The sequence below is a fragment of the Pteropus medius genome, unplaced genomic scaffold (genome assembly GCF_902729225.1).
Source record: "Pteropus medius unplaced genomic scaffold, Ma_sr-lr_union100, whole genome shotgun sequence".
Taxonomy (NCBI): domain Eukaryota; kingdom Metazoa; phylum Chordata; class Mammalia; order Chiroptera; family Pteropodidae; genus Pteropus; species Pteropus medius.
The window spans coordinates 1,335,959-1,361,228 of record NW_024352787.1 but is presented as its reverse complement, the minus strand read 5'-3'; the positions used below and the strand labels follow the sequence as shown (position 1 = coordinate 1,361,228).

The following is a 25,270-nucleotide window of genomic DNA, read 5'->3' as shown; positions in this document are numbered from 1 at the left end:
CTGAACTAGAAGGGCTGAAACATATTCAGAACCTTCTGAACAGTCAATGACATTCAGATTTTTGTCCTAGGACTTGAAAAGTTAAAGACATGGCCCTGCCAACTGTGAGACGCCCTCTCCAACACAGACCACCCACAACTACGGGTTTTCCATCTGTGAACAAAACAGACAGCTCCCTAATTATTTTTAAAAAGGATTTTTTTCCCTCTAACATACTTTCTTTATTTGTCTGTGACCTGGAACTTAATGGAAAACCTGGTGTATGCCAACTTCATTTCTTGTAATGAAACGTCCTATTTTATTGTTTCAACTGGGGTTTTTCAAAGGCTCTAAGATAGAAATTATTACCCCCAGAGCTAACATACCAAACCACCAAGACAATTTCAATGAACAACTGTTTTTTCTGAACAGAGAATATCTTGTTTAAATATTAACCACTGAACTTTTCTTTCTCAACTAACATAATGAAAATAGGAAGGAAATTATTTTCAATCATTTTCAACTGGGCACCCATACTGCTAGTGTCAAAATCTATGGCTTTTCCAACAAGATGGCCACCCCTGCCAAAAGCATGCTCAGAAATGCCAACTGTAATTAAAATCTGGCACCTGTCTTGGGTACCAAATTTGCTTCTAATATGTCCATGTTGAAATGTGTCTCAGCTTTGAGAGGACGTAAGATGCTTCTTGCCCTCTGCCCTTCGGAAAAACACTCGAGTGGAAAAACTGATGGCTGTTATCCACAAAAATTACATTTTTTTACATCTTAACTATCCTAAATCTTTTCTTTCTTTCTTAGAATCTGTTTGTTTAATTAGTCCCAAGAGAATGAGCATACAGTCCTGTCACGTATTTTGTTTTAACCTAAGGAAAAACAGGCAGTGAAATAAGTTCTTCTTAGTATGGAGTTGTGCTTGGCAGGTAGCAGTGTGACATGGATAGATTTCACAAGAGTTTAGATCCTATGGAACTGGGAGGCTACAGGTGGGAGTGGGGTACTTCTCTAAGAAGATCTTTTGAAGACCAGAGCAATAAATCTTCATCTTATGCCTGTTGTCCTCTCTGACTGCTGTCTGTGAACAAGCTTGTGCCCCAATTAATATTTTGTTGAGCTGGGCTCTCAAAGTCTTACTAAGGTTTCTGTTCTTTAAAGAATCTGTAGCATTTCCCAAGAAGGAAGTTCCTTCTCTCTCACAAGCCCTTTACACACTCGACATCTGGCCCCACTTAGGTAAGGACAGAGTGGTCTTCGGGCCCAGCTGTCACTTTGAAAGGGTAAATCAATTGCGCAGATCAGCCCCAACAAGCTCAATGGACCAAAAGACTGGAGTGTGAGATGGCTCAAGAACAGAAGCTCCTGCGTGGGGCCCCTGCCTGCCTTGCTCATCGCCATATCCCAGGTCCTAGAAGAGTGCCTAGCACAGAAAGGGTGCTCAATAAATGCCTAGTGAAAGAATGGTCAGCAGATCTTGTTGTGCACAGGCCTTTATAAAGAGCGCTTTGTATTATAAGACCACTTGGCTTCAATGGTAAAAGGAACCTGATTAGGTAAATTATAAATCATTGCAAGTGCAAGAAGACACCCTTCTGAGATTTGTTAGGGGGCACAGACACACAGATGACCTGACCTCTGCATTTGCCAGCCTCCCTCTTCAGAAGCGTTGTCAGCAACACCACTTACTCCAGGCTACCTTGAGCTCCTAGAACATATCGCTGTTCATCAGAAATGAAAAAAAGGGTAAAGGAGGGTGACTGACAACTTAAAGCACAAATAGATTTTACTATTAAATAATGCAGGAAATGATTAAAAGCAGCATTTAATTTATAAAAGAGTTTTGCTCAAAAAATTCACCAAGGAATTGCTTCTTGGGAACCGAAAAATAATTTTTCGCAATGGAAAAGATGTTATAAATGACAGGGTCTCAGGAGAGCTCACAAAAGGCTATTTAACGCCACAGTGCCCCAGATTGCTGGTTTAACTACACCTAACCACCCTGTAACATCGTGTTCATGGGAAGAGAATCCTGAGTTTAAATTAGGGAGCTCCACAGCCACAGGAAAAAAGATAGGCAGAACACTGCTAGTACCTTATCAATGCCTCACATCTTCTTAAAGAAAGCCATCTCCCTGGATCAGAAACTCCTCTAAGGCAGCATTTTCCCAAAATTTTTTTTTACTACAACTCATAGAAGAAACATATTTTATATTGAGAGCCCATAAACATACACCCTGAATATTAAAAAAAAAAAAAAGCATTTTATCAAACAAACCGATATGTGACCTACTCTGAATAGAATAGTTTTCTGAATAGAATAGTTTCTCTTCTAGTATAACTTAATTTTTTAAGCACGTGTCATGACCCAGTAAATTGATTTCCTGCTTACCAATGGGTTGGGACTCCTGGTCTAAAACACCATTGCTCCAAATGATCCAAATTATGGAACAAAGGGTAGAAAATGCTAGCTGCTGATGTGCATTCCCTCAGCTTCCTATATTGCATGCCTAAATTTTACTGTAATTTTGGATAAAAAGATTAAAACAAGACAATTTCCTGCAAATGTGTCAGAAATGCATGTGTCCTTTGGTTCAGCCTCCCACCTGTTTAAGCAATTCCTTTCTCCTCCTTTTCTATCTTGTTGAAGACGCAGGTGTTGGCAGAAAACCTGAAGATACAGATAATTATAGATACTAGATAACAAAGACAGAGACTGCAAATCGCGCGGATGAAAAGCCCGAGGATCAGCAAACTTAAAAAATATATATATTTCTGGTTATTCAGAATACATAGATATAATGCGATCAGTGCTTGGGCTTTTACCACCAGGGCAACGTGCAAATTGTGGCTGGAAGTGGGAATCAGTCATTCTATCCACTAGGGGTTGCCTTGGGAAGCAGAGAGAAGCACAGTAACCCAAGCCTAGCCCCTTTATACAGACCTACTGCATTTTCTCTCCATAGGAAAGTCAAAGATTCTGAGTGAAAGGACGACTGGTGATTCCAGGGATGAACAAGTCCCTGAGAGTAACCCCATGAGCCCAGGGGCAAAGTCCTCATGACAGCCATGCCCAGTGAGTGCTTGCGTTCAGTAGAAGAGAAATGAGCCATCATCTGGTTTTCACCCCAGCAGTAGATTCCAGCAACCCGCCCATCACTGGGAATATTCAGTCACTGTCAGCCAAAGCCAGGTAAGGGCCTCCCACCCCTGGCTTTGGCTGACAGTGACTGAATATTCCCAGTGACCAGGGCCATACTCACAAGAGGTATCCATTAACCAAAGGTGCAGTACTGAAGGGTCAAAGTGCCCACGGACTGAGGCTTTCCAACCAAACCTACCCACAGCTAGAGGTCATAAAATGAGAACTCTTCTTAACGATTTCTCAGAATCATTTTACATTGTGTCTGAGAACCTGGGACCCTTATAGGCTTTCCCCCTGGGGGAGGTGGGGCTCCTTGGGATGTGTCCTTTGGGTTTTCATTACCATAGATATGCATTATTCACATTCTGTCGCATTTTATTTAAAAATTCCACTCAAAAGATTGGGGAATATTATTTTCAAATTTAACTTTTAAAGACTTAATTTGACTTGACATTTCAAAAAAATGCACCAATCTCAAAAACATCATTGAGTTCATCTTGGACTTTTTATTTCTGTACTTTCCTTCTTCTGTTTTAGGACTGTTTTAAAGAAATAATTTTTTCATGTACTAAATAATGAGAAGATGTATATAATGTCAATATCACAATATAGTTAGGTATTTTAGGTATAGTTTGGTTCAATTGGGTTCCTACCTTTATCCACTTACAACTCATTTTAACCTATAGGTTATAAGTGATTAATTATTCATATTGTAAAATCAGCAAAAAACGCACTATGTCAATAGGGTTGTATCAACTGCAAACAATGCATTATTATAGGCTTGCATTGGTGATATGGGAAAAGACTCCCAGCAGGATTGAAAGCAAGAATTTTTAGAAAAAACTTCAGCGACAAAATTACATATTTTTCACATTTGTCATCTGGCAATATAGTTCATAAAACCAACAAATGAAAATTCTATGTTAGAAAAACAATAAATGTGAAACAAAGTAAAACCAGACACTCGTTGTTTTTGTTAAGTCCTCCCATTAAAGGGAACATTTTTAGGAAATGTATCAGCATGAATGTTTGGATTTGTACCTCCCACCATATAATCACATACATACATACATACATACATACATACATACATACATACATACATATGTGCGTTACATAATGTCTATATCGGGGTGCATGCATACACATTTCCAGAGCAGTAAAAATCCTACTATCCTTAAGACAAAATAGCAGGGGGCACTCGCCCATTAAGTTATCAGTTCCAGGCCTTCACTTTCTAATTGACAACTTCAGGGTTTCTTTCATCACTTGTCAGCTTCAAACCCACACTCACTTTTTCCTTTTAGATGATGTTGCATCTGTAATACAGCCTTGTTTCTGACATATTGCAGCATGTTCTACTAGGAATATTTCTTCAGAAGCACAGCTTAATAGAGGGTAGAAAGGGAGTAAACCTGCTAAATGTCTTCTACATCTATCAACGACTCAAAAGAACACTGTGGGAAAAAACACATTTTTACACTTAAAATACTTTCCACTAGCCTTAGCAATTATTCAAACTATTTACACCAAGTTGATATGGATTTAAATAAAACATAAAAGGCTATTTGATACAACAAAAAAATATCTTAAGCCTAATATGATGGCTAGTGAAACATTAAAAAATACATTTTATGTCAATTAACATACAAAAAACAAACTGAACGATTTTTTAAAGCCCACAATGAGATGAGCAAAAATATTAAATAGTTAAGTGTGCAACTGTCTAGTCTGAAATTGCTCTGTGTGAAAAATAAATAATTGTCTTAAGTTAATAGGAGCTTTCAGCATTAGTTTTTGTGATTAAAAAAACACCAAAAACTCAAAACTTACTTTTAAGGTATCAAAATCCAGATTAAAATAGATCATTCTGTTTAATTAAACATACGTTACATAGAGAATATAAATTTTCAACATATATAGCAATGACATGCCTGGAATTTTCCCAGATAATTTCATTTTCAAGTATTTTGTTCCATTATCCACATCCATAAATGTACTAAAATCATATGCTCGAGACTGTGTGTACCAATTTGTAGTTCTAAAAATACATTCACCTTGTATAGACAAAAAAATGAGTTTTATATTTCATTTTGATTTTGTTTTTGGCTTTCATTTATTATATATAAATGCATTTAAATGGTTGTTAAACCACTGGAGCACTCCTATAAGAAAGACTATACATGCTTATGTTCTAGAACTGGATTTGGCCAAGTATTTATTTTTTATGGCTACCAATATCAATGAAACAATGTATGATTAAAACATAGTAGAGTTATTTCTGTGCATTGAGAGGCTTATATTCGAAAGGGTGACAAATTTACGAATAACGATACACATTGTGTGACCAATAAATAACACGTGTGTATACAGAGTGACCACAAGCCCTGGTTTGCCTGGACTGTCCTGGCTGACTCTTAATGTCCCAGTGTCAATATTAATAGCACTCCTTTCACTCTCAAAAGAGTCTGCATTTGAATGATAAATTCTAAGGCCATGCTGTTCATCAATGTGAAAATTCGAAGACTGTTAGTTTTCCAATAGCATTTGTCACTATTACCATCAGGGTGTTCTTGTGAGCTATTTTTCAAAATTCAATTGGTTTTGACTTAAAATTAGCCTTGAGTAAAAGACACATGATGCTAGGTTGGCAAAGCCTTGCCAAAAGAGCCCCAGCTTTAGAACAGGCCCAATGGTTAGGATTCCAGTTCTGCTACTTAGTTTGACACTGGGGGAAGTTGTGCTCTCCTCTGCTCCTAGGTTACCTGATCTAGCAGTGAGGAAGGAGGGTTAGCTGATGTGATGACAACCAGCACTGGACTTCACAGACATGAAGGGGGCCTCCTCTAAGTTATACCACCTGATTCAAATCCTGGCTGTACCACTTAGTAGCTGAGTAACCTTGAGTAGGTAACCAACTTAACTCTCTGTGCTTCAGTTTCCTCCTTGGAAAAATGGATAAAATAATAAAATAATAAATAAACTTATTTCATATGGTTGTTGAGAGAACTAATGAAAATATGTTGAAAGTGTTATTAGCACAGTGCCCAGGACATAGTAAGCTCTCAATAAATGAGTGGCTATAGACTTTCTCCTTTCTTAATATTCCTTTGCTGCTCCATGAGAGCAGATGCTCTGTCTCAGTCACAGCTAAATCTCTCATATCTAACACAGTCTGAAACAGAGTAGGTGGTTAAATATTTGCTCAGATGATTTTATGAAATGGATAAGGCACACATGTATTGTGCAAGTGCATGTATGTATGTGTGATTATTAATAACAATCTTAATAATATGAAATAATAAAAAAGAAGCCCCTCTGAATTAGCAAAAAACTTTAAATAAAGGCAATGACAGGGACTTCTACAAAAAGCCAGAACAATGAGGTTAACAGGTGCAGTTTAGGAGCATTGTTGAACTGACTTTAATGCTAGATAAGAATAATCTGTAACTGCCTTTCTTGGTGTTCAAGTTAATATATCTGCTATGCTTGGGAATTGTTCTCTACAGTTTTTCAGAAACATGAATGAAGGTGCACGCATATAGGCGCACACAGACAACATACACATCATTCATAGATATACATACACACTGCAGGAATTTCATAGTTTTCAGAAAGCAACACTCTGTGGCAACGTTGCTTTTTCTTTACCATATCTCACTGATAAGACAGGATGTGCACAGTACATCATAGAAACTGGGTTTGGCAGAAATGGCTTAGGGCTGTGATAACACTGTTTGCTCTACCTCCAAAGATGAGTTTTCATGGAGTATCTTCAATGCAGAGAAAGGAGTAGCTTAAAACTTGAAAATTCTTCCACTCAACCTTAGTACTTTGGTGTTCAGGTGAACACACTGCCAACTTGGGCAGCTTCCACCATCCTGGTACTTCAAAGATAAAAAGGTTTAAATGAGACTCAGGATCTGTCTTGCTAATAATGATCCAATTGCCACTGTGACCATAATACAGTGAGTTAAGACATGGAGAAACTCCAGAGCTACTAATGTTTCCCATTTGCCAGTAGAACCATCATTTTATCTGTACATTAGCCAAGAAAATAAGATCCAAGGCATGCCATCCACAACAGTTAACCATACCTGCTGTTACCCATAAAATGCCTTATTTTAAACTTTGCCCCTAGACTCAGACATCTCTCTCCAAAAGGGGCGAGACAGCGATGCCCAAAAAACCCTGGCGAGGGGAATGGGCTTCGGGGCTGGGGAGCAGGCAGCAGGGTGTCTAGGTCCATGGGAATAGATGACATTGGCCAGGCAGAGTCTGTGGACTGACCTTGTTCATAAGGCTTTTGTGGCCTGGCCTGGCCCAACCCGGATATTTTCTTACATTGCATCAACTGAAGCTCTGCCAGATTCAGCAGGGCCTGTGCCCTGTTTTCAAGCATCATGAACTAACAGGTGATCTTTTCTTTAGACCACTCAATCAGTATTTTCTTAACAAGACTTTAAGATCTTGGTAAAATTTAATACTCTTATTTGTCCATACATTTAATGATATGCAGCAAGGGTGAGCAACAGGTTAAGATATCTACAGTAATGTGTTTATCAAAGGTGGGGTTAATATTTTGCTTGGGGAGATATTTCTTTGAAGATATAATTTGAGGAATTTCTAGTGAAAACATGCATAAAGCTCTGAATTTTACATTACATGAAGTTCCACAATTAAAGTTAATAATAATCACTCTTTTAACTTAGCAAGCCTATTCTCTTATCTTATCATTAAAAGTTCAATTCAACATTTATTAAGCACTGCTGGCCTCAAAGAATATATAGTCCAGTCTATATAGAGAGACTGAACGTTAACCGGGTAGATTGAATAAAATGTCAAAAATGTTCTAAGAATAACAGCTGTAATAGGCACCAAGCTAAGCACTTTCCATATATTATTATCTTTAGTTTTTCTGTTTTGGCAAAATAAATAGTAGTATTGCCACCAGACAGATGAGGAAACTGAGGCTGGGGGAGATAAAATAACTTGCCTGAGTTTATATAGACAGTGGATCAAAAGACTAGAATTGAAATCAAATCTTTCCAACTCTATACCCTGTCATCTTCCCACCAACCTGCAAAATCTCTCCAAGGGTAGGACGGAAGCATTAACAAGAGTTATGGGAGTAGAGAGGACTACTTAGTTCAGCATGGTAGGGAATAGATAAGGCTTCTAGGACAAAGTTTTTCTGAGGTAAGAATAATTTTCTGTATGAGGACAAGATGGGAAAACAAGAATAAGACTTACTAGAAATCCAGGAGTGAAAAAGTGGTACGGGGAATCTGAAGTGGTATGGTTGGAAGCCAAAGTGTGGGAGATAAGGCTAGATGTGAGGCAGGGGCTGGGCTAGGAAGGCCTTGGGCTGAAAACGTGGACCTCATCCTGTAAACAATGGGAAAGTGCCAATTTGGCTCCAGGCGGGGCAGGGTAGATATAGAAATGATGACAAATAGAAAAGACAGGTTTGAGAAATATTTAGGTCAATTGGTAGGGTATAGTGACTACCTGTGTCTAGGCTGTTAAAAAGGTGAGTTAAGGAAAACTCACAGACTTCTGGATTGGATGACAGCACAAGTGATGGTACCATCATCATCTGAGATATAGAACTCAGGGTTAGAACTAGCTCTGGGGCCCTAATATCATCTGCTTGCATCTGAATAAACATAAAGCCAGATTGGGGTGGGGGTGGTAGGAGAGAAATTTAGTGCAATTCAGTGTTGAGGAGAGAAATTGAGAGCATGAAGTGTTTCCTTGGAGTTGTCCCATGAATAAAAAAGGAAATCTGGGATGGAGAACAAAATTCAGGAAAAGGAGAAAAGTATCAGAGGCCAGACATCTCCATCACAGCTGTTGCCAAATGACATAGTGTCATCTTGATGGAATCAGAAAGAAACCCAGAATCTTGACTCCCAGTCCACAATTTCTTCATTTTTGTCAATTCTTTATAAGGTAGAGATAGAATATTATTTTCCCACTTCATACCATCTCTATTTTCCCCAACTATTTCATGACATTTAAAATTGTATTTAAAATAAAATAAGTGATACACGCACATTAAAAAACATTCAAAACAAAACTTTAGTCTTCCTTTCCATATTCCAAGCCCTCACTCTTTTTATCTGTTTGTTTGTTGTGCATATCTTTTCCATTAAGTTCTTAAACATATGTATGATAGATGCTTTGAAGTTTTTATCTGTTAATTTCAATATCTGCATCATCTTGAGTTTGATTTCAATTAACTGTTTTTTTCCCGTTTCTTCATCTATATAGTGATTCTCTCCGCCTCCAGTTTTGATATAACTGTCATATAACATTGTATTAGTTTAAAGTATACAACATAATAATTTGATATATGTTATATGGTGATTTTTGATAGGACATTGGACATCATGGTTAACATGTTAATAATACACAGGGACTCTAGATTCTGTACAATGATTTTTGTTGTAGCAAACAGTTAACTGGGCTGAACACAAACACTAAATTGTCTCCTATGATGGGCAGAAGCTAAGATCTCTCTGCTCAGTTATTTCAGCTTCCAGCTGCTGCTTTTTCACCAGTCCGCTTGGGATCTTCCCTACTCACATATAGTTTAGTGGCTAGCCAAGGATTTTCGCCATTTTGTATACAGATTGTGGGGTTTACTACCTCTGTAGCTTCCTCCCTTCTGGGATTTCCCTCCTAACTTTCTGGCTGCTCTGCTAGTCTCCACCTCTGCCTTCTAACACTCACTACAATAAGGCTGTGACTGTTTGCCACTTAAGTAAGGTGTATTTGGGAGTGCCTGTAGGTAAAAAGCCGCAAACTTGCAAACCTTTCCATTTTAGTTTGTCTTTCAAGGGTAGAGTCTGCTTTAGATTCTGCCTGATTTTGTTTGCTCTCCAGTACCTTAAAGAAGATGGTTTTTAAAAATATTTGGTGCAGATTTTATAAATGTTTTCTACAGGAGGATTAGTGTAATCAAGCTACTTCGCCATTCATGGAAACTGCCTTATCCTTTTTAACGGCTACATCATTACTATAGTATGACTATAACATAATTTATTTAACAAATCCCCAATTAATGGACATTTTGTATTAGTATCTCTTTTGGTAACAGTAAAAGAATCTTTGTTTCCAAAGGTGTCCGGACTAGATGGCTGAAATGTAGTGGTCAGCAAATAGGCTTCAGAAATGGGGGTTTAGCTCCTGCTTCATGCCTTAGTAGGTGTGTGAATTTGGGTAAGTCACATAACTTTCCTAAATCTCACTTTCCTCATCTGTAAAACAGGCAAACAACAATAACTTTCCTTATAATAATATTAACGTATATAAAGCACAGTGCTCGGTACGTAGAAAGAGTTCAACAGAGTGTCCTCCTCCCCAAGAATAAGAACAGGATGAAGGAGAGGGCAGGGCTGAGGTTAAGATGAATAGCACAGGGCAACTGGGGACAAGAGAGCTCAGCTGGAATGGGAGGTCACCAGGGAAAGGTGAGAGAAAAGAGGAGAGAAGAAAAAAAGAGAGGCCGAAAATAATGTCTTTGTACAAAGTAAGATTCCATCAAACACTTTTCTTGTTCAGAACTACTCTGGTCAACACTTGTGAAACAGGCGAAGCCCCTGCCCGTAACCCTTTCACTTTTAGCACTCCTCTGAACCTTCCGAGCTCCTGCCAGCCTGGTGCTTGAGTTCGAAGTAGGAATTTTTTTCAGGAAGTGTACTAACCAGCAGCCCTCCTAAAGCTTCCCTCAACCCCAGGAAGATGATCCTTACAAACACACTCATGCTTGCACTATAAGGGACTCCAGAGTAAAGAAAGAAGAGGCATAAAAGAGCAGGATGCCTCAGAAATGCATTTCGATTTATCAAGAAAATATCCCCCGTTCTCCCTCTCAGAAAAATGTTGCTCAAGTGGTCTGCATGACAGTTAAAAAGGAACGCCCCAAGCTGCTTCTGCAGGAGAGGATGGGATTCGAGGCCAGTATCCAAGCATACTTTTGCTTGATGGGAACAATCTGCTTCCAGCTTGGGTCCCACTCTCACAGGGGTACAGAGCACAGAGGCAGCAAGCAAGGCTACCCAAGTAGAGAAGCCACAATCAACCAACCCCAGGCACCTCTCAGAGCCAGTGGCAGTGAGAAGAGCCTTCTGCCACACCGATGGAGGAGGCTTTACCTGGTGACTCTGAACAAGTGCATAAACAGGGATTTCTTTCAAATGAATAAACACCAGCTCCAGGCAGAAAGGCATATCCTGAAACAGTCTGAGATCCTCAAGAGAGGATTAACATAAAAACTCCTTGGGAAAGGAAAAAATCTTAAGAAACTGGACTGCCACCCTGAACATGCCCGATCTCATCTGATCTCGGAAGCTAAGCAGGGTCGGGCCTGGTTAGTACTTAGATGGGAGACCACCTAGGAAGACCGGGTGCTATAGGCTTAAAAAAAAACACACACAAAAAACAACCAGGAATCTGAGCAACAGGAACCCAGGGAGAAGGTGTAGTGGTTTCTCCCAGATAATATGGATCTCTTGGTGTGGGCCTCTTCTCTCTAGCCCAATCCCATCTGTGTCCTCTGGAAAGAACTGGACCTTGATATGAAGAATGGAAACATTAATGAATGCCTACAATGGTTGAGAATCCCTCTGAGTCCCCTCTCAATCAAAAAGAATGTTTCCTACTGGCCAGAGAAAGAGACACATGAGAGGGCTGCAGACAAACTAGTGTCCCTCACTGCAACAGAACCCAGCAGCAGGATGGCGGCCACTGAGCGACAGGAACAGCTCTGACAAGACGGGGGCCAACCAGGGGCAACTGAGATAACACATTAATTCCCGGAGGAGGGTAAGCCATGGAAACTTGGAGCACTGATATTTAAAATCCAGGCAAAGCCTAGAGCACCCTGATATACACATCATTATACCCAGATAGATTCTATGGACTATTCATGAACTACAGAATGGGTTCTTCAATTTTCACCTAATCTTCTGGCTTTCCTCATGGTTTCAGTTAAGAAACCACTTCTGGGATCACCAACAGAAATACCGAAGCTGGGCTAGCCCACTGTGAGGACCATTTGTCATTCTGATAGGTAGCCAAGAACCTGAATCCTGTTCCCACATCAGGGAACTCTCTGCCTATGAGCCAAATGAAGGCTGGACATGCATCCTCATTCCCCACATCCCAAGGGTTCTGCTTGTTACACTGACAGAGCCTGTCACCTGCCTTGGCCTGGAAATTCAGAGACAGTCACACACTTCTTATTTGTTTAACCTGTACATAGGATATATATCATATGAAAAACGGGTTAGACTCAGAGAAAGAAGGAGTGAAAATTGGTGGAAGAAATATATTAATGACTTAACAAATGCAGATACACCATCTTACTAGCAGAAAGCAGCGATGATTTAAAATGACTTCTAACGAAAGTGAAAGAAGAAAGTGCCAAAGCAAGACTGCATTTAAACATCAAGAAGACATAAATCATGACTTCAGAAGAAGCACACGACTTTAATACAGACAGTGAAGACATTGAACTTGTTAAAGATTTTGCTTACCTTAGTTCAGTCATCAGTTCAAATGGAGACTGCAGCCAAGAAATAAAGAGAAAGCTGACACTCAGAAAGGCAGCAATGGAAAAATTAGGAAAGATCATCAAAAGCAAAGATGTGTCAGTAGAGACCAAGGTTAAGATCATCAACACCCTCATATACCCAATTACTATGTACAGACTTGAAAGTTGGACAATGAAGAAGGCTGATAGGAAAAAAAAATTGATTCACTTGAAATATGGTGTTGGAGGAGAGCTCTACAGATACCCTGGGCTGCCAGAAAGATGAACAGGTGGGTCCTAGAGCAAATTAAGCCTAAAACATTGCTGGAGGCAAAAATGACAAAACTGAGGCTGCCCTACTTCAGGCACATTAAAAGAAGGCAGGGTTCTTTAGAAAAGACAATAATGCTGAGAAAAATAGAAGGCAGCAGGAAAAGAGGAAGATCAAATATGATATGGACTGACTCCACAAAAGAAGCAATGGGCCTGAGTCTGCAGGAACTGAGCATGGCTGTTATGGACATCACTCATTCATAGGTTGGCCAGGAGTCAGAGCAGACTCGACATAACACACACATACAGAAACAAAGAAGCACGACTATGCAGGAATCGCTATTTTAAGGTAAAACTTCCATATTAGCTGTGACACAACCATCATCACAGCCACCATTTTTTTTAACCAACAAAAATATTTACAGTATTCCTTGTTCCACTTGCAACATGGCCCCTTCCCCTCCACCCTCATCTGCAGAGGTAGAAAAAGAAAATATCACAATAACGAGGAGGAAATAACTGGCCATTGTTTCCGCCTTTTACAGTCAGATGTTTCATGGGATTTGCCCGCAACACATAACAGCACATTTGTGATGCTGATAACCTAAGACTTTAAACTATATTACAAACTGATTACCGTCCAGAGCCTAAAGCTAAGGTTTACAAGCCTGTTCTGCCTTCCTTCAGGCCCTCCATGCTTATAAATGACACCTTCCAGTGTCTTAAAGTATGAGAGGCAGCTAGCCCCAAATTCTCAGGCTGCTAATGGTTTCACATAAAATGAGCTCCTACAATTTTATTACCACCCTGGTGCGAATTTGCAGGTGAGGGGCCACCAGGGAAAGGATGAGGATATGTCCCTCACTCCTGGCCTCCTGACTTTTCCAAGTGCAAGGAACTTTTCCACTCCATATTTCAAATGATTGCTCCAACTCCCAAGGCTGCTGATTAAGCCAAATAGGCTCTACTACGTTACTAAGAGCAAGAGTAAGCGAGCCATCAAGTCCTCTCTCAGGAGAGTGAGGGGATGTGAAATTGCCTCCTAACTTTATACCTATAAAGCTGATTAACCAACTCATCCTTGATATTTTGACATATAGATTTAGTGGGTATCAGTAGACTTGCATGTTGAATAGTAACTACTGGAAAATGTTAAATTTCACATTCAGATTCAGCCAGATGTGATTTTTGTATATACGAGACATGATATACATAGCGCACGACACACAGATTATCATACTTGGAAAAGTGATCATGTTGGCATACAAATGCAAATACCCTGATAGGTTCTGCAAACTGCATGATTTCAGTACCCTCTGCATTTATATTAAGTTTTAACAACATATAGCATGCCAAACGCAGCACCAATGAGCTGCTTTTGAAAGAACTCTAAGAAACCTTTAAAGTAGGACGGATTACCAGAAAATACATGAAATTTACATGTTCAAGTATATCTAATTTTGTGTGACTATTTTCTTATGCTTCCAAGTGAATTACGGCAAGCCAAATAAATAAATAGATAGACAATAGATCTAAAAATATTTGTAACATTATTTCTCCTGGTGGGGGACAACCTAAAACTATATAAACTAAAAAATTTCTCAATTTTCAAAAGCAGTTGACTAATAAATAATGAACACTTAGTTAAAGGGATGTCTCTTGGTATCTTTTGAAAACAGAAAAGACAAATTAACTCTTAAATGTCAAACATGTGAAAAACAGTTCAATATGGCAGACTACTTTAAAAACTTTTTAAATTTTTCAAATTCAAATAAAACAAAATTTCTTATAAATAGCTTACATTTAAAAAGCCTTCAAAAACAACAAAACTGAACTTAAAACTCACACATAAATAGTTTTCCTTTTAAGACCAAAGATCTCAAGATCATTTGTCATAGGCTTAGAAGTGGTGAAAACTAAACCAGCTGCCAAAAATTATTTACTTTGTAGCACAAACGACTAAGGATGTAACACCCACTAAGTGACCTGCAGAGAAAATGCAAGGTTAATTTATTCTGCATGTTTTCAGTTTTGCTTTCTGTTAAAATAATACTCATCACCACATTTGATTTTTTCTTCATGCATTTTATCTTAATGATATGGCAAGTGAAGGAATACAGGGGGGAAAGTGGGAGTGGCAAGAAACAAGATTTATCAGTCAGAAATTTAAGATTAATCCATTCTTTAAGAATAAAGCTATGATAAAGTACATCATGAATTTTTTTTTTCCTCTCAAAAGTGTAAGATTAAAGATTGGAATTATTACATTTGCTATATTCAGAACATATTTTTATGTATATAATATCTTTTGGGTCTTTTCAGATTCAAAAGCACCAGCAAAAGACAGAGCCCGAGTGAATGCAGTGAACTGAAGCTTTGAGCACCGAGCCCTCTGGTGTCAGATAAGACAGAACTGTAGACAGTCCCGCAAGTGTAGCAACAACAGGGCCCGGCTTGTTAGTCTTAAAAAAAATACAGTATAAGTTCTTTGTAACTGAAGCTCTGGAATGTCATCTGTCTTAAATTACATCCACCTGGGATTATGTTCCGATGGCCAATATGGGCAGATTACTGGAACTTGAAAACCTCACTTTTTTTTGGTAATTGACATTTAAACTGTTTGAAGTTTCTCATTAAGGCCTCTTAAGAAATTAACTGCAGATGTAGGAAACTAAATGTATAGTACTCAGAGAAATGAAGTCACCTGAAGGCTCCAAATAACTAGAAGTATTTAAATGTAGTAAGTGCATTAGAAGGAAAGGATGAACTAGCCTGCCCCAGAGGCTGCAGTTTCATCACCTTTTCTCTATTCCAATTAGGTTTCCCAGCACATTCTGAATGTAATTAAAAGAAAAGAGGAAGGCAAGAGGTTGGAACGACATGGGTCTACCACCTAGATCAGTGTAGAGTGAAGAACTAACTTGATGCAGAGGTCGAGAGAGATTAAACATCTCCACTGCCTCTCTGTTGCCAACAGGATGTAAATCTGAAACCCTTGGAGGGCCTTTCCCGCCTGGTGCCAACCCACCTGCTCAGCATCACGTTCAGCCTCTCTGTCACTAGGCACCCTACACTCCACGATGACCAACTCATAACTCCCCTGCCATGCCTTTGCACAGGCAGTGTCCTCAGCCAGGAATGCCCTTCCCTCTCCTGCTCAGAGGTCACCAACTCTGTGAATACTCCCCATGCCCTTTGAAAGTCACTCCTACCTCTGCTTTACCACTCCCCATGATATATTCTGTTTAGTCAACATTTATTGAGAACCCATCATCGGCCAAGGAACTATGCTGACTACTTGAAGAATAAGATACGATAGTGGTAGAATCACTCCTTTTGGACTTTCGTCCCCTGACCCAGCCACCTTAGACTGCACGCATGAGACGTACCAAATAAAGCACCTCCAGGTACCTGGCCCAGTAAAGACCCTCAGTGCGTGGTGTCAGAGGAGTGTAGACTTATCGGGGTGATTACTTCCTAAGTTATACAATGTCTAATCACTAAGCGGTATACCTAAACTAATATAATATTGTATGTCGACTGTAATTTTAATTTTTTAAAATGTATTAAAAAAAGAAAAAAAAAACCTTGAAATTTTCTTCCCTTCCCACTTCTAGGAGATGCCTAGTAAGAGCATAATTCTCATTCTTTTCAGGAGAATATATAAATGAATGACTGAATAATAAAAATAAATGTGTTATAGGTACCTCTTACTTAAAAACAATACCATTGGTAGGTTTTAGAATTTCTTGTTGTAAAAAAAATCTATGAAGTAAATACTTTGCCCATTTACCTCCATAATAAAATTAATAATGAGTCCTGCAAGAAAAGTTTTCTCCTTACTAAAATAAAAACCAAATTTAAAACATTAAAAAAAAGAGAAAACCACATCAAGCAGTAAACCATATGGTTGTGAAGATAAAAAGATAAGTTTCTTATCCCTCATTAACAATAATCCAGGAAATATTAATATTTTTACTAATTCCTCAAAAACAGTATACTAATTAGCAAAATGCACCTGTGTCAACAATCTTGTTTTTATCTTTAAAAGTCGTTTCTTCAGCTGATGCCTGGGGTCCTCATTTAGCACATTAAATGTTTGTGGAACCTAAAAACTGCTCATCACTGCTGGTCACTGGCTAGTTGCTAACGCTTAGCAGTTCCCACACACAACAGAATGTGTGGAGCCGTCCATCTGGTTTCAGAAACTCTCTAGTTAACAGTTCCACCCAGACAGAAACAAGGAAACATGGTCGCTTGTCCTCAAGCAGAGCACGGCCCAACCGGCATCAGACCAAGAGCAGAACTCTGCCCCAAATCGGCCAGCGGGTTCATTAACTAATTCTCGATAGAGAAGACGTGAGAGTAGAGGGGCTCTTCTCCAACAGCAGCTCCGTGACCTCCGTGTGGGCCTCAGGAGTTTACAGTCAGGGGTCCACGCCCTCCATGGCACCTCCCCTTGGTGTAATAACCAGAGTGTCTGGAGGATGATGAGGGGTGGGGAAGAAACAAAAACAGGAAAAAAAATTTCAGAATGAAAGTGAATATTGTTTCAGATCTTGCTAAGATTCCTGTTGAACTCAAAGACTGTGACTTTTTTAACCTTCCAGATGCTAAATTGAGGGAAATAAGTGTGTTCTACAGATGAGAAATTCTGAAATAAACAAAATGTACCTGGGACAGAAACACTGGCTGGGAGGAGCTGACAACCACATGGACGCGACTGGTCGCGTTCTCCTTGTGACACCTCAGAGCTGGTGTAAAGCCATGTTCTGCCATTAAGATACCCCCCCTACCCACAACTCATTTGGGTAAACAGATAATATAGACAACGGGTGGACAGAAGACACTCCTTTATGTTTTCAAAAACTCTTTCACAAAAAGGAGAATATTGAAGAATCTGAAAACAGCCCTGGACTGTGTTCAAAAACTCAAGCCAAGAAAGAACCTTCAGATTTGACATCTTAAATTAGCAGGAATGTTTAGACAAATCTATAATCTAGGAAAACATACATACACCCACACTCACGCATAAAAAGTTTGCCTTTCCACCCTCTCATGTCAACTGAATAATTTAGTAATGAATTCTGTTTATTGTGACCATATGATGATTTTTTCCTTTCAAGACTTTTTAAAATATGTGTCAGGCACTGTGCTGGGCACAGGCATAAAGGGGTGGACATGTTGCTTCTAGTCTAGAGGAAGAGACCAAATATAACAAGGAAATGCACCCATTCATGTCACATGATTAAACTGTAAGTATAATAAACAGAATGCTCTGAGGGAGGAAAAGCAGAGTAGGAGGGAGGACATGCTTGAGATGGTCATCCCCCTCCCTGAGGAGGTCGCTTTTATGTATTTATCTTACAGTAGTGCCCCTTATCCTTATTTTGTTTCCATGGTTTCAGTTACCCGTGGTGAACCACAGTTCGAAAATATTAAATAGAAAATTCCATAAATAAACAATTCATTTAAAGCTTTAAATTGTGTACTGTTCTGAGTAGCATAATGAAATTCCACACCATCCCACTCCATTCCACCCAGGGCATGAATCATCCCTTTGTCCAGCATATCCAGGCTACCTGACCGTTAGTCACTTAGTAGTCGTCTCAGTTATCGGATCAACTGTTGTGGTATTGCAGTGCTTGTGCTCGAGTAACCCTGACAGTAGCCTCATGCTACATCATAGTGCCTACGTCATTCACCTCACTTCCTCTCATCACACAGGCATTCTATCATCTCATATCATCACAAGAAGGGTGAGTACAGTATAATAAGATATTTTGAGACCACATTCTCATAATTTTGATTACAGTATACTGTTATAATTGTTCTATTTGATTAATTATTGTTGTTAGTCTCTTATTGTGCCTAATTTATAAATTAAACTTTGTTATGGGGATGTACCTATAGGAAATAATATATATAGGGTTCAGTAACATCTGTGGGCATTCACTGGGGGTCTTGAAACATATCTCCCACGGATAAGGGAGGGTTACTATATTTCTTTTTTTTACAACCATTGAGTATTGGTGTTTTTATGAGCCAGGCACCATGCCCAGCATTCAGGGTATCATTTCATTTATTTCTAACCACTCCCTGTGGTATCATGAACCCTTTTTACAGTTGAGGAAACAAAAGTGACCTGGCTAGTAAGTGGCAGGGCCAAGGCTTGGGCTTAGGTCTGTATGAACTTGGGCAAGTGTCAACCCTGCTGAGCCTCGAAGTCCATGATCTTTGCCTTCTTTGCTTAAGGAAACAAGAGAAGGCCCATGATACTAGGGTGAATGGAGTGTGTGAAAAGGGTAGGAGGAGGTGAGATGCAAGAAGTACATGGGGCACAGCTAGACACACCCAGGAAGGCCAAGGGAAGGTGCTTTAAGGATGCTAAGCAGAGAAGTGAAATGAACTGATCATATATTTAAAAGCGTTTTAGAGGAAAACACAATGAAATATCACCTCACACCCACTAGGATGGCTACAATAAAAACGATGGAAAATAACACATGTTGGTGAGGATGCAGAGAAACTGGCATTGCCAATGGATTGTAAGTTGGTACAGCCACTGTGGAAAAGAGCTTGGTGGTTGCTCAAAAAGTTAAACGTAGAATTATCATATGACCCAGCATTCCATTCCTGGGTACACACACAAAAAAATCTGAAAACAGATAATCAAATACTTGTATGCGAATGTTCAAAATAGCACCATTCACAACTGATACAGGGTGGAAACAACCCAAATGTCTGTCAACTGATGAATGGATAAACAGAATATATAATATACTATCATGGAATACTATTCAGCCATAAAAGAGAATGAAATACTAATAGATACTACAACATGGATGAACCTTGAAAACATTATGCTAGGTGAAAGAAGCCAGGACACAAAGGGCCACATATTGTATGATTCCATTTATGTGAAATATCCAGAATAGTAGATGCATAGAGACAAAGAGCAGACTAGTGGTTGCCAGTGGCTGGGAAGAGAAGGGAAAGGGAGAGACTGCTAACAAGTACAGGGTTTTGCTTTGGGATGATGAAAATATTTTGGAACTAGATAGAAGTCATAGCTGCACATCATCATAAATGTACTAAATTGTACACCTTAAATGATTAATTTTATGTTATGTGACTTTTACCTCAATTAAAAAAAAAAATGGCTTGGAGGAGTACGAGTAGATGTAAAAGCCCCTTTTTCACAAGGTCCAGATGAGAGATGACCACTAGGGTGGTGGCAGTGGAGACAAAGTAAAAGGGAAAGAACTGAGAGATATTTTTGGACGCAAACCCAATAAATCTTGATAACAGAATATGCATAATATCTTTGCAGGCAGCATGTAAAAGGGAGGTGATAAGGGAGGTGAGGCAGGCAGCTGATTAGACAGCTACTCCAAGAGCTCAAACCGGAATCGAGGAGAATGAGTGTGTTAAGCAGAATAATGGCTCCCCAAAGATGTCCACGTCCTAACTCCCAGAACTGTAAATATGTCAGGTTACATCACAAAGTGGAATTAAAGTTGCAGATGAAATCAAGGCTGCTAATCAGTTGCCCTTGGGATGGGAGAGTAACCTGGATTATTCAGGTGGGCTCAATAAAATCACAACTGTTCTTATAAGTGGAAGAGGAAGCAGAAAAGAGAGAGAACCAAAGAGACGGCGAGGGAGAATTCAACCCACTTTGGTGGTCTTGGAGACAGAGAAAACGGCCATGAGCCTCTAGAAGCTGGAAAAGGCAAGAAAACAGATTCTCCCCTAGAGCCTCCAGAAAGAAATGCAGTGCCTTGGTTTCAGCCCATTGAGACCCATTTCAGACTCTTGACTTCCAGAAGTATCAAATAATAAATATGTGTTGTTTTAAGCCTCTGAGTTTATCAGTCTGTTACAGCAGCAATAGAAAACCAATACAGTGGGGGAAGAGTTGACAACTGAAGGGAACTCAACAGACCTGGCAACAGATGGGATGTAGGTGGGAAAGGGAGGTGAAGGCATCAAAGATGACTCAGAATTCTGATCCCAGGTAACCTTAATGAAGGAAAAAGTAGCAAAAGCCATTAGAATGTGTCAGGGCTTCAGAGGGAAAGAGATAGAGGGCTGCTGTTTGAGAAGGCTGGGGAAGGATGGCTTCCGGGGGGAAGTGGCACTTGCAGCAGGCCCTGATGGATGGGCAGAACCTGAAGGATAAGAGGTAGGAGGAAGAGTGTGAGCAAATCAGAGAGGGAGAGGGTTGCATGGGGGTGAGGAACAGTGAGGATTCTGGTTGAATGGCACATGGTGAGCGGTGCAGAGAGAGATGTTGAAAAGATGGGCAATGGATGAGGAGGCCCATGCATGCTATCCTAAGTCCAACTTCATGCAGCAAACAGTTCGGCATCAGGGAATTTACACTGTGTAAGGGGCTGGGTAACATGATTGGAGCCCACTTTAGAATGCTTAAGGTCAGTAAGAAGTGTGTGTATGAATATGTGGGTGATGAGGGTGGGGGTGTTCTAAGGGTAATGCTTCTCTCCAGTCTCAGATGTGTCACCAGGTCACCTGGTAAACCCTGACTGTCCTGTAGCACAGAGATACTGATGACCTGAATTCAAGCCTGGACCGTTGTTCAGAGGTTGGGGGCAGGAGGAGCACCATAAACCTCTCCTTGGAACAGGAGAACTTCTCTTTACTGGCCCAGCTATTTTGCAGGTAAGGCACATGCAGGAGGCATTTGTTAAAAAGTACAATACTTAGGAGAGGCTACACACAGGACATTAGCACATGCTAGTTTTCTCAGATTCACTGGGCTCACTAGATAGACTGCTGACTATGGGACCTAGGATAGTCAGGCCCTAAGAACACTATACTCCAAGCACTGGGGCATTTGTGAGTCAGCATGAGGACACTAGGAGGGTAGGAGAATACATAGGATCTAGGCCAAAAAAAAAAAAAAAAAAAAAGTCCCCACTTTGCTGAGTCCATCTTGCAGATGAGACCAAAATTTAAGACATCCACCTCTTCTTACTCCTGAATTCTTCTAAACTCTGTATTTGCAGCACACCGAATTATTTCAAAATTGCAGCCCCTCTGTATTGTGGCAGTCAGCAGCCACTTGAACTGAGGGCCTGAACAGAGCACCTGGCAGTAGTCCCTGCTGCAGGGAGATAGAGACACCTCTGGACTTTAGGGTCTAAAGCATGGGTCCCCAAATCCCGGGCCACGGACCAGTACTGGTCCATGGCCTGTTAGGAACCAGGCCGCACAGCAGGAGGTGAGCGGTGGGCAAGCAAGGGAAACTTCATCTGCATTTGCAGCTGCTCCCCAGCGCTAGCATCACCGCCTCAGCTCCACCTCAGATCATTAGACATTAGATTCTCATAGGAGCACCGGTCCCTGGTGCCAAAAATGTTGGGGACCACTGATCTAAAGGATGAGGATGAACAACAACACATAGACAAAAACACCTCCCAAGATGGCAGGAAGAGTTTAAATCAATTGAGTGCAGACTATACCCAAAAATTTGGGGGAGGCAGAGCTCTTATTATCTTCAACCTCTGGTCAAATTGGGCTGCAATAGGCCAAAATAACTCAAAGCTCAAAAAGCCTATATTTTATATTTCTGAATTCTCCAAAGTCCTCTTATTTTAGGTCAATAATTCCTTTCCAAATTGTTTTAATTGTGAGAAAAGTAAGGGTCAGTTTAGACAAGGGTCTCCAACAAGGTTAAGGGCCAAATGCAGGTTCAGCACTGGATTAGAACCCCAGAGCATCTATCTAGGATCTTCCTTCTTAAACCGGAGAGTTAGTAATTTGATTTTGTGAACTGGGAGGTCTTTTTTTTTTTTTTTTTAACATTTGTAAGAAAAACCTAAACAGCACCAATAGGAATATTATACCAGTTCTGATTTTTAGGAGTTTGACTAAGTTTCTACTTTAATCTATACTAAAAGTATTTACCTGAAGGCAGAAATCACCCGAGGGTGAACTTTGTGACTCACTGGTATAATTTAAAGATGTTATTACCATTTCAAAGAAATCTACTTTATACTCAAAATCTTAACATCACATATCTAAGCTCTATATAAAACACATACTAACAATAACTATAGGGTGGAAACAATCCCAGTGTGCACTGACGGATGAGTGGGTAAACAAAATGGGGTACATATACATAATGAAATGCTATTCAGCCTTAAAAAGGAAGGTAATTCTGACACATACAACAACATGGATGAAACTTGAGGACATTATGCTAAGTAAAGCCAGATACAAAAGACAAATATTGCATAATTCCACTTATATGAGAATATAGACTAGTTAAATTCACAGAGACAGAAAGAAGTTACTGAGGTATGGAAGGAGAAGACAATGGGAAGTTATTGTTTAATGGTTACAGAGTTTCAGTTTGAGATGATAACTAAGTTCTGAAAATGGACGGTGGTGATGGATGTGCAAAAGTGTTAATGTACTTGATGCCACTGACCTGCACACTCTAAAATGGTTAAAATGGTAAATCCATGTTATGCATACTTTACCACCAAAAAAAGGCACTAATCTCCAAAAATCACTATCTCGAATACTTCATTTCCTAAATCTGTTCTTTTTTCATTTAGCAAATTTATACTGGGCACTTACTATGTGCCAGGCATTGTTGTAGAAAGGTATAAAGGTTGAAATAAACAGACCAGGTCCTTTCTCTCATAAATATTTTGGGGTGGATGGGGTGCAGACAGACAATTAACAGATAAATGTACACTGTCAGGTGGAAATGAGTGCAAAGGAAAAATAATTAGATGGAGTGAGGGAGAAGAGAGTACAGAGGCTAGTGGGGGAGGGATGCTATGTTGTGTTGTACAAGGGAGATGGAAAGACCTCTCCGATGGGTGACATCTGGGCAGAGACTTAAAGAGACAGATAGTGGTCCAGGCAGGGGACGCAGCCCTGCCAAGGAGGTGGTGTGTCAGGAAAAGGCAAGGGGAGAGAGGAAGTTGATGAGGAGGTTAATAAGGAGACCCAGAGCACACAGTCACTTCTTAAGTTTCTTATAAACTTTCCAAGGGATAATTTATAGGTCAGTACAGAAATATATTTCCACTACCATCTATGTGTCTTTCATTTGTCTTAAAAATGAACAGAAAAACCAACTGTCATCTTATTCCAAGAGGCGTGTTTTAAGGAGACAATTTACATTTCCTGTTGCTAGAGCGCCCTCGAGTGTCTTCGTATGAAAACCGCATTTGGCACAGATTTTTCTTTTACCTTAATTTTTGTATTTGGCCAAAAAATAAAATGGGAATATCATCCTTCTCACAAAAAAATACTGTGAGCATAGTTAAGAAGACAGGTCAAACCTAAGTGCTTTAAAATAAGCCTGCACTACTTGTAAAGTGGTACAACGTACATATGTGCAATGTTTTTAAATGACTACATTAACTTTTAAAAAGTTCATAGAGAGGCCCTTATTTTAAAAACATACACTTTTTTTACTTTAGTAATGTAGAACTTTCAGCTACACAGCAAACAGTCTACCACTAAATTGTGACCCTAATTTTACTTGGGGTAGCAAGTAGGACAATAAAGTAGAAAGTATTACCTTTAAAATTTTTCAATATCCTGCAAATATTACAGAGCACTATGGTCACTCTGCCTTTTCAGTCAGAACATAGTTCAGGGAAACAGGACAGTCTTGCCGATACCAAGCATCCTATTAAAATAGAATCCCTGCTTCTCATGGAAATTGGCTTTGATTTATTTATTATGAAATCAGGCAATTTTGTCAACTGCAAAAGCCTAACCAAGAGAAAGATGTTACATGTGGTGTAGTCCTGAAGAGAACTTGCAAGAGAGATAAAATTTCATGGCCATTTACAGAAACACCTGTAGGCTGGGTCAGAGTGACAGGCAAGGCCACACAGGGAAAAGCTAACAGCCAAGGGATGGGGTTCTTTCTAGGCCTGGTGCCTCTAGCTATGTGACCAACAAGACAGTGTTTACTTTACTGTGCATGGGCCTGTTGATGCCAAGGAAAATGGGCAAATGAACCTCCAAAAAGCATACTGCAATCTAGGTATCTATCACATTTTTCAGAGGAGATTTGACATTAAGCACCAAAAGACTTAAATGTCCATACTCTTTGACCTAGCAAGTTCACATGTAGAATTCGCCTCCAAGTACATAAGAAAGGATAGCCATATTTGGGTATGGGACATTTATCTCCACATTTCCCAAGGAAAAAGCTTGAAAACAGACTAAATGAACAACCGTAGTTACATACATACAAATATATATATGTGATAGAGTTATGGACAACAGTAAACATCAAGTTTAAGTTAACATCTTAAAAT

The 25,270-nt window shown here is 39.6% G+C and overlaps 1 protein-coding gene and 1 pseudogene across 4 annotated transcripts in view; one reads left to right on the top strand and one right to left on the bottom strand.

The window, feature by feature from the left end:
* CLYBL (citramalyl-CoA lyase) overlaps positions 1–25,270 on the bottom strand; it is a 215,700-nt gene that overhangs the window by 180,219 nt on the left and 10,211 nt on the right. The window lies entirely within an intron of this gene.
* LOC120591978 (uncharacterized) lies at positions 11,452–11,562 on the top strand (annotated as a pseudogene).